At 33.7% G+C, this 15934-nt stretch overlaps 1 long non-coding RNA gene across 1 annotated transcript; it reads left to right on the top strand.

Annotated features, from left to right (window-relative positions):
* The first annotated feature begins 10348 nt into the window (after positions 1-10348).
* On the top strand, positions 10349-11458 carry LOC120091414. The gene is made up of 2 exons (XR_005485713.1): positions 10349-10581; positions 10952-11458. It is a non-coding gene; the product is annotated as an uncharacterized LOC120091414 (long non-coding RNA).
* Positions 11459-15934: the final 4476 nt, after the last annotated feature.

The following is a 15934-nucleotide window of genomic DNA, read 5'->3' as shown; positions in this document are numbered from 1 at the left end:
TCTTAACTGCCAAAGATGGGCATTATGAGAAGTTTTTTTGTTTCTTATTTTGAGTTTTAGTTGTTTTAAACGTCTCTATATTCAAAATAAATTTTACCTCAATTATTCTTAACATATAAGTTACTTTCCAATTTTGCAGAATATATTTTAATACCTTTTGAAATAATGAATACTTCATTATATTCGAAAGAGACTTTGTATTTTTATTCTAGCAAACATGAGATAGATATTAAATTCCTCCTCATGGAAGGAATGTAATAGACATTTTCAAGTAAAATGAATCTATCTTCAATAAATAACTTCAAATTTCCCACTGCTTTAGCTGAGACAACCTCCCTGGTCCCTATTTTAAAGGTTGTTTCACCTTCTGCAAGCTGCATCTAGGAACTAATTTCCTAAGCAAAAGTACAAATATGATTAGCAGCACCTGAATCTAATATCCGGGTTAATTTATCATTTTTCACTAAACATGTCTCAATGACAAGTAAATCATATTTACTTTGTTGTGCTTTTTTAATTTTCTCATCTATGACATTCGTGTTTATTACTTTTAACATATCCAGAACTTGTTCACTAATAGAAGTTCTATCCTTTATGTCATGGTTATAAACATTTTCAAGAATATCATTGCTAACCAATTGTCTAAAAAATGTTTGTAACGAATTCATGATTTCTTTAGCAGAAACCATGTTCTTGAATTTCTTAGCTAGTATATTGGATATATTCGCTAAGATATGGCTTCAGGTACCCTTTTCATTTGCCTTAATCTATCTATCATATGCATTCCAAACTTTTTGGTTTGCTGATTAGCTGGGAGAAAGAGGAAATTCTTTGATAAAATAAATTTTAAATCATCATCTACTAGTATTGTGTTTATATTTGATGTTGAAAAATTAAGACCGTTAAACTTGTCGGAAGCGAGTAATTTAGTAGAATTCGACATGCTGAAAATATAAACAAATTCTAGTCAGAAAATTGCTTTTAAAACCAAAAAAAAAAAAAAGTTAGCAAAAGTAATAATGTACCTAAATTTCATTATTTATTTGCAACGATACTTTAGTGAGTCAGAATAGATGCTACCGAGGGGCAATCAAATACTCTTTCACTGAAGCAAGACATTCTTGACTAAATACTAATTCTAGAATAACTCTTATTCCTATAGTCATTTAATTACCATTTTTGATCAAGAACTTACTAACGCTTAGTAATTCTCGTAAGTGTAACCTCCATTTTCAGACCTCAGAGGTTGGTCCCAATGATACTACCGAATTGGAGAGTCAAGGTTGAGAATGGACCTAAGAAATCCTATCCATTTTTGGAGTTTGAGTTGTTCCGAATCCCATGTTACAACCTTTCAAGGTGATAGCCCTCGTAAAATGACTAGTTTATGTCGCCTAAAAATGACAAACATGTGCAACATAGGAATCTCCCAGTCCAAACTAATAGAAGAGTCCGCAGGACACATTGACACACATCCTTCACCCACTTACTACGAACTACTTCCCCTATTCACCTTACTATTGACCCATGCAAACACTTCTTGAATGGAGGTCACTCCAAGGGTGACACGAAACTGAGCATGAATCTCACAGTGTGAACTCTTAGGGATGTGAGAGCTAAGAATAACATATCGTATATGTTATTAATGTCCCATTGAAATGTTCTATTTGTTTTGAGTAAATATTTACTTAGGTCCATTTTGGCTAATAAACATCCTAAGTCTAGGTGATTTTCCAAATATAAGTTTTATATTTGGATTTAACCTATGATGACTAGGTGATAAACCAGTTTTAAAACCTCACATCACTCATGCATACTCATAAAAATCGAGTTAACAATGCTCAATTATTTGGCTATAATCCTCAGGTAGCAGGTGTTCCATAAACCGTCAACTTAAATACCTCCAGCCTTAGATAGAATTATAGCCCAGTTGAGTTTGTAACCAGAATTTTACATGATAATGACCTAGTTTAACTATCGAAATAAGTTGCTATTTGTTAATCCTGTTGGGGTTGATGCCCTAAAGTCTCGTGTCCTGTAGTTTGTAAACAGTTTGTACGAACGCTTATGTTATTAACATATGATATTTACTTCACATTTTAGTATTTTGCTCAGTTACTTGTTTTATTTGCTTTACCACAAACCAATAAACATAAAATCTCTGGTTATCTGTATATGACTCAAGCATGTATGTGGTGACATATAAGTGGATCATGTCTTGAGTGATAATCAAAATGGTCTGTAGTATATAGATAAAGGAGGGAAACCTTATCCTGGTAACGCTACGGATGCCGCCTGCTTTGTTGAATGGTCACAAGTGTTGTGACTTATCACAGATGGTCTGATTCTGATCATTCGTGTTGAGGACATACGAGCGGGGACGTCCTATACAAAGAGTTTGTATAAGACCTGACCACGAAGTGTCAACATCTCGTTATATAACACCGTTCATGACAGAGACTTCACATCACTAGGATGACCATAGATAACATGACCTCAACCCTGAGTGAGTTGGAAACTCCTGCCATTGAGGGCAGTCCTTTGATTTGTATAGGTGCGAGTGGCCAGTTCGCCGATTTAAACCTACCATTTTGGGAATTTGTCTGATTTGGGAGTTGGGAACTCAGTTACACAAGATGGAATTCACTCCTTCCCCGAGGCAGGGGTGAGAAGATAGATAGCTCCCTTAAGGGTTGATTCCGGGGCTTGAATGATGTGGCGCCACACACCTTCTCCTGGCCCGAGAGGTGTTCATACATAGTTGGACTATGTTGTATTGTTTATTAGAGGAATCAGTGGTACTTAAGGAGTGAGATGTAACTACAGGGGCATAACGGTAATTTAGTCCAGCTGTACTTATGAGCATCTGTGAAAGGTCATCATACTCATGATTGGTTATATCCGATGGACACATAAATATATCTGTGGTAAGAAGAATTTAGCTGTTGGTCTTTAGTAGAATGCCTGACAGTTAACAGATGGTAGATCTCGTCGCTAAAGAGTTTAGTCAGCTATTCACGGACCGTTGGAGCTTCGAGCCACAGGTCCATTAGGTCCCATGGGTAGCTTGTATAAAGTCGAGAACTAGTATTTGGGTTAATTTGAAATGTTCAAATTGACAAGAGGAAGTTTGATTACATATGATATAATTGGACTGTTAATTATATATTATATAATTGGTTAAATGTATGAGATACATTATTTTGGAAGAAATTAGATATAAATATGATTTATATCAAGTAGAGGAGAAAATACTATAGTAGATATGTGATATCAAACTATAGGGTAACAAATATAATATGATTATATTTATTATTAATTAATTGGTTAATTATAAGATAATTATGCCAAAAATTTCACGTTCGTACGTGGGTTAGTGGGCAGCGTTGGTTATTATAACCGATGAATTAAAATGGAAAAGATTTTCATTTTGAACGTCTGTCGTCAGATCGCTTGAAGAGAATTCGAAAACGCGTGCGTGTTGGTGAAAGTAAATGATCGCTTGAGAGACTATACGATAGCTCTTCTCCACATAAACAATCATCCACCTTGCGCTAAACGATTGCACACTATCGCCTATACGATCGGATAGCTTCTCTAAACGATCGTATAATGTGCCGATTTTACTAAACTATCGTGTACCTTTTCCTAAACGATCGTTCAGTAAATACTACATGATCGTGTAGCTCCTCCTAAACGATAAGCACTTCTGCTATGCGATAACGCCATTTTTCCTCCCACTTGCTTATCGCCTATACGATTCGTGTTCCTTCTTCCTCTACCAAATTCACTAAAGCCCACCCTTTGGGTTTTCATTCCGAGAATACCCGGGGCTCTTTAGTGGTGGTGTCGTCCCTGTTGCAGTCGTGAGTTCGCGTTGTTTGTGCTGCTGCTGTCGATGTTTCTGCTGGGCGTTGGTAGATCGATTGGAGGTTTTCCGCTGCGTTGGAGTTCCAAAGTATGAAGACTGTCTTCAACTGATATGGAACTCTTTCCCTTGTTGTTATATCTTTGTCTTAGCATGCCATTAATTAAGTTTTGTTTGCATAACTTTTTGTATTGAATATATAATATGTATTTCGGTCACTGTGAGATCGGAGCGATCCGAACGTGCTCATGGAACTCTACGATATGAGATCCTTCAGATCCATGCAAAGAGTTTTTATAAGACCAGACCAAGAAATAAGTCACTCTTACTTTATAACGTTGTTTACTGTTTAAGACTAACTATTTCAAAGCGATGACCTAGGTAACTTGACCTTAATTCTGAGTTAACTATAAACTCCTATTTATTCTAGATTATCCTTAGATTTGCATGGGTGAGCGTTGGCTCAATAGTGTTGGCTCAATAAGCCTTCCATTTGAGGGTAAAACCGCACAGATAGCTGGAGACATAGGGTGCAAGATGGAATATACTCCTACCTACTTTTAGCGATAGTAGAAAGGTTGTTCCCTTAAGTACTGACTCCGGTTCTTGGACAACGAGTCCTACCCTCTCATTGGGCTGAGGAGGACTTGGTTTAGTAATTAGATCACAAACCAATTGTTCATTAGAGGATTAGACTTAAAGAGCAAGATGTAATCTTGGGGGTAAAACAATTTTTGACCCAATCGTTATTACGAATAACCTATGAAGAGTCAACTTATTGATTATGGTTAAATGAAGTGGATAGAAACATATCTACCGTGAAGGGAGTGCAACTACTCGGCTTTAGTGGAGTGACCCGATAGTTAACGAATGTTGGTTAATTAGGTTAAAAAGTTTAGTCGGTTAATCTTAGATCTTTGGAGATCATGATCTGTAGGTCCATTTAGTCCCCCTACTAGCTCACAAATTGATTAAACTTTAGAATAGCATGATGAGTAAATTTGAAACATTCAAATTTGAATTAACGGAATCAATAATTACATACGATATAATTATACGTTTAATTATCAAATTAAACGAAATTGGAGAATTGGATTATATTTAAATTTGATTTAAATACATGAATTGATTTTTAATTGATTTAATATTTGATATTAAATTAATTCAATTAATTAAAATTTTTAATTAATTATTTAAATCAATTTTATTTAAAAATTAATTGTTTGAATTAATTTTATTTAAAAGAAAATTTGAATTTTATGAAAATTCAAATATAAAATCAATTTTTTGTCTTAATTTAAGTTTTGAAATTGAAATTAAAAATTAAAATTAAAAAATTGATTAAAATTTGGAAAAGTGACTAAGTTGGTTTTTCCCACTTAATCCATCAACATTTTCACCTAAATAGACAATGGATTTGGTGTCAATCTATGGTGAAATGGAGTGGTATGTAGATCAAATTCATTTTAGCTGAAGAAAGGACATAGAATGTGGACTTTTCCGAAAATTTAGTTGAAGAAAGATTCTTCAATAACCCTTTAACACCAAAGACCAGATTTTCTCTTCAATCTTTCCTAAATTCAGCTCATTTTGGATCCCACAATTTAGTCTAAAATTCTAGAGAATAGTAGGAAGATCAAATGGTGGTCTACAAGCATTTGGAGTGAAGATCAAGCTGGATTTAAAGATTGAAGAGTTCTTCAAAGGTATACCTTCAAAACCCTACATTCTAGTTTATGAACTTGCGTGTTTCTATGCTAAAATAATTAAGATCTTGAGCACTCTAATTCCATCAATGCAACACTACCCATAGAGCATCGCAACGATGCCCTTTAGACAGCCCATGGCATTGCAATACTGGGATGTAGCGTTGCAACGTTGTTCATCCCAACCCAAAACATGTGCAGTGCGACTTAGGCGATTTGAGAGTGGACCGATTCAGTCGGTTTAGTTCGTGGAGGACCGGTTCAGCCCATTTTGGAGCGTTGGAGGTCCAATTCGGGTCGGTTCGTGCGGTCAGAGGTTGATTGAAGCTATTTTTAATTATTATTATAATAATTTATGTTGATTGCTTGCTTAAGATGCCAAAACTAATCCATATCAGTGTGTTTAATTATTTATGCATTGTGAATGTATGTTATAATTAAATAAATCTTGTATGTGCATATAGTATGTCATGTAAATTTAAAATCCCACCATAGGAAGCATGTAGCATGCATTGAAAGTATGTTATAAATAGTTATAATGTATAGTATGCATGTGTTAGGATTTCAAGTGTTTAATATAAATAGTTATATTAAATATTGAAATGCTTGACGTATGTTATGGACGAAAAGCATGTCTAAAATTTTATAAGTTGTTATAAAATGGATTAGACATTTAAAATCCATAAAAAAGATAAGATACATGCTCACTTGGGATTAACAAATAGTAACTTGTTTTGATAGTTAAAATAGGTCGTTATCTTGTAAAATTCTGGTTACAAACTCAACCAGTCTATAATTCTGTCTAAGACTGGAGGTATTTAAGTTGACGGTTTACGAAACACTTGCTACTTGGGGATTATAGCCAAATAATTGAGCATTGTTAACCCGGTTTTATGAGTATGCATGAGTGATGTGAGGTTTTAAAACTGGTTTATCACCTAGTTATCGTAGGTTAAATCCAAATATAAAGGTTATATTTGGAAAATCACCTAGACTTAGGATGTTTATTAGCCGAATGGACCTAAGTAAATATTTACTCAAAAACAAATTGCACACTTCAATGGGAGATTTAATAACATATACGATAGGTTATTCTTAACTCTCACGTCCCTAAGAGTTCACACCGTGAGATTCATGCTTGGCTTCGTGTCACCCTTGGAGTGATCTCCTTTCGAGAAGTGTTTGCATGGATCAATAGTAAGGTGAATACGGGAAGTAGTTCATAGTAAGTGGGTGAAGGATGTATGTCAACGTGCCCTGCAATCTTTTCCATTAGTTTGGACCGTGAGATTCCTATGTTGCACATGCTTGTCATTTTTAGGTGACATAAGCTAGTCTTTTTACGGCGGCTATCCTCTTGGAAGGTTGTAACATGAGATTCGGAAAAACTCATACTCCAAAAATGGATAGGATTTCTAAGGTCCATTCCCAACCTTGACTCTCCAATTCGATATCATCATTAGGACCAACCTTTGAGGTCTGAAAATGGAGGTTACACTTATGAGCATTACTAAATGGTAATAAGTTCTTAACTAAAAGCGGTAATTAAATAACTATAGGAATAAGAGTTATTCTAGAATTAATATTTAGTCAAGAATGTCTTGCTTCAGTGAAGGAGTATTTGACTGCCCCTTGTTAGCATTTATTCTGATTCACTAAAGTATCGTTGCAAATAAATAATGAAATTTAGGTACATTATTACTTTTGCTAATTTTTTTTTGGTTTTAAAAGCAATTTGCTGTTAGAATTTGTTTATATTTTTAGCATGTCGAATTCTTCTAAATTACTCGCTTCCGACAAGTTTAACGGTCTTAATTTTCCAACATCAAATATAAACACAATACTAGTAGATGATGATTTAAAATTTATTTTATCAGAGGAATGTCTTTTATCTCCCAACTCATCAGTAAACCAAAAAGTTTGGAATGCATATGACAGATAGACTAAGGCAAATGAAAAGGGCACCTGAAGCCATATGTTAGCAAATATAACCAAAATACTAGCTAAGAAATTCAAGAACATGGTTTCTGCTAAAGAAATAATGGATTTGTTACAAAAAAGTTTTAGACAATTGGTTAGCAACGATATTCTTGAAAATGTTTATAACCATGACATAAAGGATATAACCTCTGTTAATGAACAAGTTCTAGATATGTTGAAAGTAATAAACACGAATGTCGTAGATGAGAAAATATGATTTACTTGTCATTGAGACATATTTAGTGGAAAATGATAAATTAACCTAGATATTAGATTCAGGTGTCGCTAATCATATTTACGCTTTCATTCAGGAAACTAGTTTCTGAAAGTAGCTTACAAAAGGCGAAATAACCTTTAAGGTAGGGACCGGGGAGGTTGTCTCAGCTAAAGCAGTTGAAAAGTTGAAGCTATTTATTGAAGATAGATTAATTTTACTTGAAAATGTTTATTACATTCCTTCCATGAGGAAGAATTTAATATCTATCTCATGTTTGCTAGAATAAAAATACAAAGTCTCTTTTGAATATAATGAAGTATTCATTATTTCAAAAGGTATTAAAATATGTTCTACAAAACTGGAAAGTAACTTATGTGTTAAGACTACTTGAGGTAAAAGGTTTTTTTTTAATATAGAGATGTTTAAAATAGTTGAAACTCAAAATAAGAAACAAAAAATTTCTCTTAATGCCTATCTTTGGCACTTAAGTCTGGGTCACATTAATCTCAATAGAATTTGGAGATTGGTTAAGAGTGGACTTCTAAATTAGTTAGAAGACAGCACTCTTTCACCATGTGAGTCTTATCTTGAGGATAAAATGATCAAAAGATCCATTTATGGGTTGAAACAAGCATCTCGATCCTGGAATATGACATTTGACATTGCGATCAAATCTTATGGCTTTGAACAGAATGTTGATGAACCTTGTGTTTATAAGAAGATTGTCAACAAGACTATAGCTTTTCTTGTTTTATATGTTGTTGATATTCTACTAATTGAAAATGAAGTAGGATTCCTAGTTGATATTAAGAGATGGCTGGCATCACAATTCCAAATGAAGGATTTGGGAGATACACAATATGTTCTTGGGATCCAAATAGTTTAAAATCACAAGAACATGACGTTGGCATTATCTCAGGCATGTTATATAGCCAAGATGTTGTTTAGTTATAAAATGCGAAATTCCAAGAGAGGTATGTTACCTTTCAGACATAGAATTCATTTGTCTAAGGAACAATGTCCTAAGACACCTCAAGAGGTTGAGGTTATGAAATAAATCCCCTATGCTTCAGCAGTTGGAAGTTTGATGTATGCCATATTATGTACACGCTTCGACAAATGCTATGCAGATGAAATAGTCAGTAGATATCAGTCCAATACTGGATACGATCATTGGACTACCGTTAAGAACATTCTCAAGTATCTTCGGAGAACGAAGGACTACATGCTCGTGTATGGTACTAAGCATCTGATCTTTACAGGATACACTAATTCTGATTTTCAGACCGATGTGGATTCAAGGAAATCAACTTCGGGATCAGTATTCAGTTAGAATGGAGAAGCTATAGTATGGAGAAATATCAAGTAAAATTTTATGTTGACTCTACCATGGAAGCGGAATATGTAGTTGCGTGTGAAGCAGCCAAAGGAAGCAGCATGACTTAGAAAGTTCTTGACCGATTTGGAAATGGTCCCATATATACACCTGTCGATCACTCTCTATTGTGATAATAGTGGAGAAGTTGAAAATTCCAAAGAACCAAGAAGCTTTAAACGCGGAAAGCACATCAAGTACAAATACCATCTCATCAGGGAATAGTACAACGAGGAGACGTGATCGTCACACAGATAGCCTCAAAAGAAAATTTAGTTGATTCTTTTATAAAGGCCCTTTCGACTAACGTATTTGAGGGTCACCTAGTGGGACTAGAACTACGAGATAAATAAATCTACGAGATAGATTAGTCATCTCGTAGTTCGATCTTATACAAACTCTTTGTATAGGACACCCCCGCTCGCATGTCTTTACATAAATGATCAGGATTTACTATATATAATAGTTCACAATACTTGTAAACCTCTACAAAGTGGGTCGTATCCGTAGTGTCACTAAGCTCAGGTATCCCTCCTTAATCCTTATACTACAGACCTTTTTAGGTTATCACTTAAGGCATGATCTACTTATATATCTCATATACATGCTTAAGTTTACATACAATAACCATGAAACTTTTTTTTATTGGATACAAGTAAATGCAAAATAAAATAACTCTTATTTTATTCATAACAATGTGTATAGTTTACAAACTACGAGACTCCGGGAGAATTGGGATACTAATCCTAACAGTTTAGGAATATCCTTAGTGACAAATAGGTCTTCCAATTTAGTCCAGATCTTGTAGGTTATCTCTTGATCGAGGACTTGCCTCAAAACTTGTCATTGAGATTTAGGACTAGAGTACCATAAGATGCTAGCTACCAATCTTCTTTTGCTTGTGCTATCACTATATTTGGAAGAGTTAATGGATCTAAAAGGGCCTTGTGAGCCTTCTGTTGACCAAGGATGACTTTGATAAGCCAAAATCACCATTTTCATCAAATTTCTCAACTTCAAACCTTGCAACTGCCATTGATGATTTGAATTTGAATCTTGATCCTCCAAGAAATGTTTTTTTGATAGTCGTTATGCTCTGATACCAGTTTTTTAAGTTTTTACTTTTAATTTGTAGGCCCAAATTTTAGAGGAGAAAAGATCCAATTTAAGGGGGTTAGTTGTTGTGTGTGGAGAGAAAGCAGCCACATCTCCAACTTGAAGAGAAAACACGTGTGAGATCATTCTTTTCAGATTTTAATTGAATTCCTTTTGATTTTGAATCAGAATGTAAAATACACTCTCTCTCGAAAAATGCAAAAGCTCTCACTTCTCTCTGACTCTGTGTAAGTTTCCAATGGCAATTTTATAAAGATAAATTGCAGAGCTCAAGCATGCACACAGAGGAAATAAAGGAGGAGAAGAAGAAGACAATGATGTACGTGGTTCGACAAATTATAGCCTACATCCAAGGGAAGGGGAAGTTTTATTTATTTGAAGCCTACCAAAAGATTAAAACGTGGTTTGATAAATTATAGCCTACATCCACGGGAAGGGAAGTTTTATTTCTTTGAAAGCTACCAAAAGATAAAAACTCTCTCTTTTACAGATTTTATACTCACTATCCTATTTTAACAGTAAACATCTATCTATAGTTGATAGATTTGTCACAAATCTTTTATAAGAACTTGTTATTAGGGAAAAACAAGCTATTGGGATCAAATATTCTTCGGCTTGTTTGAAAAATCTAGTCCTCGAGTTCTAAATTATTTGATTTACAAGTTTCTAACTTTGCCTTATTGTTCAAGGTTATTCGGATTTTTTGTTCGACGAAGATTCGTCCTTTCACCCTCATTGCGACAACTTTATGGAAACGACACAATGGACTTGTTATTTGGGAGTCCTAACATGCATTGAAGGATCCAATCCAATGATTTATGATTTTATGGAGGAACTTGGCCATGGTTTGACTAGGCACCCTCCAAATGGTATTGGATTGAAGCTAGTCTACATTCTTCAATCAATTGGACGCTTAAATGGTGTAGATGTTAGTGTTGCCTTGGTGACCCATTCTACATTAGGCTACCATAACTCTATCACAACCACGAAGGATCACATTGTCTACTCTTCACCGTGGCATCCCCCTCTGTTACACTCATACAAAATCAATTCAAATGTAGTAGTTTTTTGTGGTTCTATGGGACAAGATGCTATTGTTGGAAATTTGATGGGAGAAATAATACTTGTATTTGAACCCTACTAGCTGGATATTGCTAGCCACATCCACTTATCAGAAAGCTTTAGCTCTTTTAAATGACATTACTACTACTATTCAAGTTGACTTAAACTCTCTTTGGCCTGAAGTAGATTCTCAAAAGCTATAGAATCTTTTCACAGGTCAGGAGAGTCATTTGAATGAATTACAAAGTTTCATTGATGTTCTAAATTCAAAACAATCCAATAGTTTTGTAGACATCGTATTTAGTCCAACTCGATTTTAAAGTTATATTTTATTTTATCCCTATTAACGAAAATCTAAAAAGATAAAGAAAAGTTTTTTTTTATTTAATTTTTATTTAAAAGTAAAATTAGAAGTTAAAAAAAGGTTAGAAAATATAAATAAACAAGTAAACAAATAAATATTTAAAATAAAATAATTTTTTAAAAAATTTTCTTTTTCCATTGACTTAGTCTTCCCCTTCCTTCAACCCCTTCACATTTCTTTCTCCCCCCATCCTCTTAACAAATTCTGTCTTAATCCATATTAATGGCCTAAAAAAGAGGGTAAAATACACAATGAGCAGAGACATGGAGGAGAGAGGTGAGCTAAAAGCACAAATGGAGAATAAGCAGTAGAGAGATGAGAAGGAAATACACAAAGGGGTGGAGGTGAGAATTTGAGTTTAGTTAGAGGAAGTGTTCATAGAGAAATTCTCCAACGAGCATACATTCCGGCGACCCATTCAACGACGCGATTTCCGTTGAGCAGATCTGCAGCTCTGGCAAACCCCGCAGCTGGGCAGACGAGAATCAGATCCGTAGAGACGCCCGGCGAACGCAGTTCCTTCGACGAAGACTAACACCGACAGCTACACAGATCTGACGCTTCGCATCTCGAATGGCGTGACTCCCGGCGAACGACGCGTGACCTCCGACGAGCAGCTCGACTTCCAGCAGACGAAATTCGATTCTGGTGAACCTAAAGTCAGCAAGCCATCTGAAAAATAAGCAATAAAAATAAAAGAAAAGGTTGAAGAAGAAGAAGAGAATGGAAGAGGAGGGAAAATCTTGAGGAAGAAGAATAAGGTAAGAATTTATCTAGTCTATTGTTAAATTGGCTAAATATAACTTTTACCTCGGATAGTTTAACAATATATAATTATAATTTATTAAACACTTAATAAATTTAATCATGTATTGCATACATATAAAATATTTATCTAATTCAATCGGTTCCTAGATAGAGGTGTTCTGTTTCCATCCGCTTAAATACCTCAATCATTGGACAAAACATTCTTTAGACAAAAGACTCATAATTATTTTATAATTTTTTTTATTGCATTCATTTTAATCGAATTAAAACAAATATAAAAAATTAATCTATTTCTAGTCATATTAGAAATATTTTTAACATAAGTCTAAGTGAATTAATTTTAAACCATTTAAAATTATTTAAGACCTATGTTTACATGCAACTCTTGATTATAGATTTTAATCTAGGTCATTAAACTTATAACTTTTGTAAATTAATGAAACATTAAAACCTATAACATACATCTAATGACATTAATAAATATAACATTTATATTTACTAAGTAATATCATGCTCAATGCATTACCATTTTCATCCTATAATATAGTATTTATATTAATCTCTAAGGAAAATAAAACATACCCATCATACAATATAACATTTATATTAAAGTATGATGCATGAATATGTTTAATGAAACATGCATCCATATAATATAACATTAATATTAAATATGATGCATGTACATGTTTATAGGATCATGCAACTATATAACATAATACTTATATTAAATATGATGCATGATTAATGTTTATCCTAAGGCGGGATTTTAAAACTATGTGGCATGCATTATGCAACATATAATATTTAATCATACATCAAATGCATAAATTAAATAAATAGCAAAATAAACCAAATTTTGGTGCCCCTAAAAAAATTAATTAAATCAATATAATCAAATTATATCAATTTAATTAATTAAATAAATTTACATAAATTCGAATAGAACATCCAAAAAAACTATTGCTAAAATTGCCACCAAGGATCAAACCCATAGTTGGATACAACTCCTCGCGCGCGTGTCAACCGTTCAGAATGTAGCGACACTCCTATCGATCGTAGGTACGATGGGTAGCGTAGTTGTCATAGTGTAATGCTACGTTTCTCTCAACCGCAACATTGCAATGTTGTTGTCGAGCGTAGCTACACTGGGCTTTCTATGTCGTAGCATAAAGCACAGTGTTGCAACGTTATGCCTTATGCTCTAGTAGAGAATGCAATTCTCTGCTTCGATCTTGATCTCACAAATTATGTTCTTGCTCTCCTTCTTCAGCAACAGTTGCCAAAGGCAAGAACACAGACTCGATAGTGTAATTTAAATGCTAAAAAAATGAGCCCTTACAACTATAGTCACATTCTTAGTGTCAAAATTTAAAACATCTATTTGCAATACCCAATATTCACAATGCAGAATATTACCCACTTTTTCTCTGATTTTCATTTCAAATTGAAAATCAAAATGCACAATTTGTCTCTAATATCAATGAAAGGAATCGAATTTCTCGCCAAAGCGTGTGAACACCGTGCAATTGAATTTGAATTTTGAAAAACATCAAAATCAAAGAAGAACATACAGTATTATGTACAACAGGATAAACAAAATAAAACCTACAAACATGCTTTCTACAAAGAGTTAGAGGGAAAAGAAGAGTTTACCCTTGAAGATAATGTCTTCTCAAAATTCCTCTTTAAGATCACAATCTCGAATATGTACAAACGGGAATACCAAAATACTAGACACCACCACATAGTTATCTTGCTATTCTCTGGCAAGGAAGAAGAAGTGTGGTCTCCTTTAGAGTTTTTGGGAGAAGGAAAAGTAAATGCAGGCAGATTTTGGGAAAGGAAATTTCAGAGAGGGTTTTCTTCTTGCAATATCACGTATTCATCAACCTCTCATCTATTATGTAAAAACACAGTTAGATAGGAAGAGGGGAAGGGAGTTATTTTAACTCCCATCCATCGTGAAGGAATAACTCCCTTGTAATGGGGAGTTATTAAATATGCATTATATTATCATATAATATAATATATAATATGATTAATTAACTAACTTAATTAATCATATAATATGCATTTTAATCACATTAAAATGCACATCTCTCTTATAACCTATTGATAAAAGAAACTACCTCAATCACGTTTGAGAACTCCCCTTATTCCAGGTGAACCTCACAACAATAATGAGAATAACCCCGATTAACTAATTGATAAGTAACCTCAAGAAATTTAAACATATTTGGCTTGAAAGATTGATCGATGATCAAGAAGAAATGAGAATTTGTTCTGAACTTCAAGATTTTGAACTCTCCCCAATCTAATGGATCAAACTAGATTGAAAGTTTTAAAACATGCATTCTAAACACAAGAATACAAAGAATGCATAAAGGTTGAGAGATAAACTCTAAGATATTTTTCATTCAAATTCAAAGTCTCATTCTTAAAATGTGGAGATTACCACCTTATTTAAACTAATTGAAAAAAACCTTTCATCTATTTTGGCTACATTCATCTAATACTCTTTCAACTACTCTCATAAATGTAAATAAATAACATTAAATAAATACATGTTAGATTAATTGTATGGATGAATCTAAAATTTCATATTTATTGTCGTATTTATTGTATCTCTTGGTAATTTTGATTCTTGAAGGATTGCAACTCTTCATATTTGGAAGCTTAACTTGGAAGCAAACCTTTTAATGCTCTAGTTCCTAATCATTGTTAATTATTTGCTTATCATTCTCCCTTCGTCGAGAAGATTCTTTCTCGGATCTTAGATGGTCGTGTAACGCAATTTTGTAATCATTGTTTCGAACTTTGGAAAGAAGTTTGAAAGGCTCGACTCCTCCAAAATCAAATATGAAATTTCTTTGTAGCGCACTCCACACTAATCGTCTTAGATGAAAATTTTCAAAATTGACCATCCCCCATCGTGCTTTCAATGCAACATATAATAGGAAGTTTAGGTGGAAAACTACTCCCATGATTTTTTTCTCATGAATATTTTTCTTCACTTCCACTCTTAATCACATTCTCTTCTTTTTCTTTTGACTCTAATGTCTCATTTTCTGATGTTTTCTCAATCTCCAAACTATTCCCACTTTCTCTAGAGAATTTGTTATGGTCTCATTCACAACACGTACTTGAAATTTCTCCTTGCGTTCCATAACTACTTCACCTTTTAATTCATCTCTCAAACTTTAATGATCACCCTCATTCATCTCAATAACATCACCATTGGAATCTTTCTTTTCAACTTGAGAGTGATCTCCACCATTTGGAATCGGTTTTGTCATCTTGAAGAATTGGGCAATCTTCTTGATTTGGAATAGATTGTGTGACTTGATTCTTCCTTGTTTGCTCTAAAAACATGCATTCTAAACACAATAATACAAAGAAAACATAAGCTTGCGAGATGAAGCTCTAAGAAAATTTTCATTTAAATTCAAAATATTGTTTTAAAATGTCAAAAGTA

Source organism: Benincasa hispida, chromosome 11 (assembly GCF_009727055.1).
Source record: "Benincasa hispida cultivar B227 chromosome 11, ASM972705v1, whole genome shotgun sequence".
Lineage (NCBI taxonomy): Eukaryota > Viridiplantae > Streptophyta > Magnoliopsida > Cucurbitales > Cucurbitaceae > Benincasa > Benincasa hispida.
Note: the sequence above shows the minus strand (reverse complement) of the source record. Positions and strands in the feature narration are given on the sequence as shown.